Source organism: Molothrus ater, chromosome 23 (assembly GCF_012460135.2).
Source record: "Molothrus ater isolate BHLD 08-10-18 breed brown headed cowbird chromosome 23, BPBGC_Mater_1.1, whole genome shotgun sequence".
Classification (NCBI taxonomy): Eukaryota; Metazoa; Chordata; class Aves; order Passeriformes; family Icteridae; genus Molothrus; species Molothrus ater.
Window position 1 is genome coordinate 257,216 of NC_050500.2, and position 5,350 is coordinate 262,565.

Consider the following 5,350-nt stretch of genomic DNA (forward strand, 5'->3'; position numbering starts at 1 on the left):
AAAAAAACCCCTTGGAATATTTAATTTGTGCTTCACCAGGCGCTCACGGAGCCGCACGCTGCATTGGGAGCTCGTTGTGTTGTAATTTGGTTATTTCACTGTAGCACTTGTAACCAGCACGGGTTTGGGGTTTTCTTTGGGATTGATTTGGGTTTTGTTTTGGGGTCGGAAATGAAGGATTGAGATGGGAAATATCAGAAATAAATCAGTGACTCTTTTCTGTGTGGTGGGGAGGAAGGGGACAAGGTTTTCCAGCAAAATTGCATTTTCAGGGGGCTGGGAATGGTTTGGATCCTCTCCAGGTTCAGATTTGGGTGTATTTGACAAGGAAAATGTTGAATTTTCCTACAATCCAAGGAATCCCAGGCTTGAACTCTTTTATATCCTTTATATCAAAATAAAATTATATATTATAATTATATATATATTTATAATATATATAATTATGTCTCTAATTACATATTTTCTAAATATAATTATATATATTTTATTTTTTTAGAAAGTATATAATATATATAATTATATTTTATATATATGGTTTTCCATAGTTTATATGGACAGTTTTCCCAGTTTATTTATTTACTCTCCCTCAAATCCTGGAATCCTGAACTCCTCCTCAAACCAGGAATCCCAAACTCTCCCTCAATCCCAAAATTCAAAAATCTCCCTCAAATCTCAGAAACCTGAATTCCTCCTCAAACCAGGAATCCCAAACTCTTCCCCCAATCCCGGAATCCCAAATTCCCCCTCAGTCCCAGAATCCAAAACTTTCCCCAATCCCAGAATCCCAAACTCCCCCTCAGTCCCAGAATCCCAAACTCTCCCCCAATCCCAGAATCCCAAACTCTCCCTCAATCCTGGAATCCCAAAGCTCCCTCAGTCCCAGAATCCCAAACTTTTCCCCAATCCCAGAATCCCAAACTCCCCCCATTCCCACCCCCAGCCCATTCCGGGTCCATCCCATGGGTTTATCCCGCTCAGGATCCCAAGGGAGGAGCGGGGGTTTTGGGATTTTTTGGGAATCTCTGGAGTCCCCTCCGGTGCCCCAGCCCCAAACCCCCTGGGCCGAGCCGGTCCTGGCCCCCCCCTTTATCACATCCTGGCATCGCAGATTTTTGTTCCATTCCCGTTTTTTTCTGGCTCCGGGAGCTCTGGGAGCCAGGAATTTAAATTGGTGTTTGCGGAGGAATGCGGATTTGGGTGCCAAACCCCGATATCATCTGTCTGGCACCTCCAGGGCAGGTGATTCCGGGAAGAATGGGAATTCTGGCTGGGTTTGCTCAGCCTGCAGCCCTGGGGGCCTCTCCTGCTCTCCCAGCACAGGGAAAAGGGAATTTCCAGGATTTTCCAGGATTTTCCAGCTGTTCCTCCCTCCCTGCCCATGCCCAGTGGCCGTGGAGTCATTGAACTGGAAAAATCAGGGAGAAATCTTTAATTCTCTTCCCTACTCCTTGTCCTGAGTGTTGACCTGCGGACTGGGATGTGGGGTGAGGAATTTTGGGGATTTTGGGGATTTGGGAAGGGCAGATTCCAAAGGGAATCCTTTTCCCAGGGAAATCTGGGAGAAATCTTTAATTCTCTTCCCTGCTCCCTGTCCCGAGTGTTTGGGTGCTGACCAGTGGGACTGGGATGTGGGGTGAGGAATTTGGGGATTGGGGGATTTGGGAAGGGCAGATTCCAAAGGGGAATCCAGGAAAATCAGGGAGCTGCTGATCCCGTGAAAGCAGAAGGAAGGACCGGGAAAACATGGAAAACATGGCATTGTTATGGTTTTTTCCTATGGAATGCTCCCTCAGGGAATCAGGGATTGGAGCTGTGTGGGAAGTGCAGGAATTCTCCCAAAATTCCCATTTTTTTCAGGAGCTGTTTTCTTTTCCTCCCAGGTTTTGATTTCTTTTGTCACTTTGATCTGCAGACCAAGAGCGGGAGGGGATGGGAGGCGAGGGGCGGTCACGGGATATTGGATTCCAAAAAAAAAAAAAACATGGAAAGGGCAAAAAAAATGGGAAAGGAAAAGTGAAAAATGAAAATCTGAGAGGGGACGGAGCAGGGGGGGCCTGTGGGCAATCCCTGGGATATTTTGGGAATTTTTCATTTTGTCCTCAAAAACTGGGACGCGATTCCAGAGCTGGAATTCCACTTTTATCCCTGGCTTGGCTGGGACTGGGAGAGATCCATGGAAAATTCTGGTCCTGGAACTTCCAGAGATTCTGGGTCTGAATTCGGGTGGATTTTGGGGGAATTTGGAGTTTTCTGTGTGGATTTCAGGGGTTTGGAGTTTTCTGGGTCCAAATCCACGCAGATTTTGTCAAGTTTGGAGTTTTCTGGGTGGACTTTGGGGAATTTGGAGTTTTCTGGCTCCAAACCCAGGTGGATTTTGGAGAGAATTTGGAGTTTAGGGAGTTTGGAGTTTTCCGTGTCCAAATCCAGGTGGAATTTGGATTTTCTGTGTGGATTTTGGGGCAGTTTGGAGTTTTCAGTGTGGATTTGAGGCAGTTTGGAGTTCTCTGTGTCCCAATCCAGGTGAATTTTGGGACTCTGGATTCAATCCCTTTCCCTCCCCCCTGCAGGAGCCACTCCCCCGGACAGCCCCAAACCTCGGGAACCACAGATCTGAGCAACTTTTGGGAATCTCCTCCTTTTTTCCATCATTTCCACCAAAACCCGCCAGCCTGGGCACGGAGCCAGGAATGAAATAATCCCAATTTTCTTTGGGAACGGCTCGAATTCCCTGCAGGCGCCACATCCCTGCCCGGGGGTGGGATCCTGCTCGCCTGGCTGGGCTGGAGCCGGGATTTCCCTCTTTTTTCCCCTTTTTATTTCCCTCCTTTTTCCCTCTTTTTCCCTCTTTTCCCCTCCTGTCAATCCCAGGAATTCCCAACGAGTTTTATCTCCCTGGGATTCTTTCAGTGCCTGTCTGGGAGCTTTTCACTTTTCCCAGAATTTTTTCCTGGCTCCCAGTGAAAATTCCCAATTTTTTGGGATCAAACCTGTGGACAGGGAAAGGGATAGGGTGGGAAAAAATAAAAATCCCTCCAAAAACCCCCAGGCTAAACGCCCTTTTCCAAACTTCCAGCTCCTTTTCTCTTTGGAAGGGACGCTGGGGGAGAGCAGAGGCTGCAGATCTTGGAAGGATTAGGGCTGGACTCGGGCTCCAGGAATGTAAATGTGTCTGAAATGTGTCTGGCTCCATCCTGGCTGGAGATTCCTGCCTGGAGCCCAGGCCCAGCCTTTGTTTGCCCACCCTGGCCGGGCTGGGAGCGCCCAGACTGGGACTTGGAGCGGCCAAACTGGGATTTGGGAATGCTCAAATAATTGGGATTTGGGAATGGCCAAACTGGGATTTGGGAGTGGCCAAACTGGGATTTGGGAATGCTCAAATAAATGGGATTTGGGAATGGACAAACTGGGATTTGGGAATGCTCAAATAAATGGGATTTGGGAATGGACAAACTGGGATTTGGAATGGGCCAAACTGGGATCTGGGAATGCTCAAATAAATGGGATTTGGGAATGGCCAAACTGGATTTGGGAGTGGCCAAACTGAAATTTGGGAATGGACAAACTGGGATTTGAAATGGTCAAATAACTGGGATTTGGGAGAGGTTTTGATGCTGTGGAGGAGATTTGGGAACAGCAGGAGGAGTTGGGGGTAAAATTGTGGGGATTTCCTTTTTTTCCTTTTCCCTTTCCCCTTTCCCCCTTTCCCTTTTCCCTCATCAAGCCCAAATATTCAGCATATCAGCACCTTAAAAATTAATTTTTAATTAAAAATCACCTTTTAGGGATGTTTTTTCCCTCAGGTTTTTAACAATTCTCACACCAGGGTAAGGCCGGGATGTGCTCCCAGATCTGCTCCCAAATCCCCCTGTCCTGCAGGAGCGAATCCACACAAAATCCAGGTGTGAACCCCCAAATGTTGACCTGTGTGTGCAAAATCCAGGTGTGAACAACTCCCAAATATTGACCTCTGTGTGCGCAAAATCCAGGTGTGAACAACTCCCAAATATTGACCTCTGTGTGTGTGCAAATCCCAAGTGGAAAAATTCCCCCTGGGGAAGGAGCCAGAGCTCCCAGGGAAGGGAGATGAAGGGATCTGTCAAGTGGAATTCCAGGAGAAGTGGAAACTGCCAGAAATGGAGACTCTGGAATGTGCCTAAAATAAATATTCCCTGCTGGGTGTTTATTTTGTCTGGAGGTTCCTGTTCAGGGCTGCAAATCCCTGCCTTGGGGTTCTCCAGGGAATGAAGGTGGATTTGGGATTTGTCCGCTGCAAATCTTCCCCTCATTCCCTCATTCCCTGCAGGGTGAGGCTGGAATTGTGCTGGGTTGCTGTGGGATCGCTCCTGGAATCCCAAAAGGATTCAGCTGGGATGGAATTCCAGGGTTCCTCCTCCCCTTCCTCAGGGAAGCAGCTGAGAATCATTGGAAAAGTGTCCAGGTGGGATTGAAATCCCTGCCTTGAGATTCTCCAGGGAATCCAGGACTTGACATTGTCCTAAAGTGGATTTTGGGAATTTTCTGCTGCAAATCTTTCCTTCATTTCCCCATTCCCTGCTGGGATGAGGCTGGAATTGTGCTGGGATGCTGTGGGATCACATCCAAGTCCAGCTGCCCCATTTGTTTTCCAGGATTCTCTGCCTGGATAAAAACCCCAAAATTCCCTCAAAAAATCCCGCTTTGGGAGCACAAATAATTGAACATTGCATTAATAATAAATCCCAATATTTGGGTTTATTCCACAAGGCTTTAAGTTTATTCCTTTTCCTTCCCACACCTTTGATTTTCCCAAAGGAATCCCTCTTTCTTTTTGGACGTTTTGTGGGTTTTGGGTTTGTTTGTTTTTTTTTTTTTGGTGGAATTTTGGGGTTTTTAAAGATTTTCTTTCAGATTTTCAGCTCGTTGCTCAGTGCTCCCACCAGGACACATTTCCTGTTTTCCTGGATTTCCTGGATGGAATTCCAAGCTGTTCTCTCCCATCTGGAATCCAGACACCCACAGCAGATGTTCCCACTAATCAGAGCCTTCCAGATGTTCCCACTAATCAGAGCCTTCCAGATGTTCCCAGCCTTGGGATGTTTGTTTTACACAGGCAAAATCCCCAAAATTCCTCTCCAAATCCCAAATCCAAGAAGGAAACGTCATCCCTGGGATTGACTGTGTATTCCTAAGGGATCTTGGAGCCTTTTCCCAATGGATCATGGAGCTTTTTCCTATGGGATCATGGAATGGATCACGGAGCCTTTTCCCAATGGATCCCAGCCCCATTTCCCAACAGATCCCAGCCCCTTTTCCCAGTGCCTGTGAGCTCCCATCCATTCTGGGAAGGCTCCAGGCACAGGAATCCCGG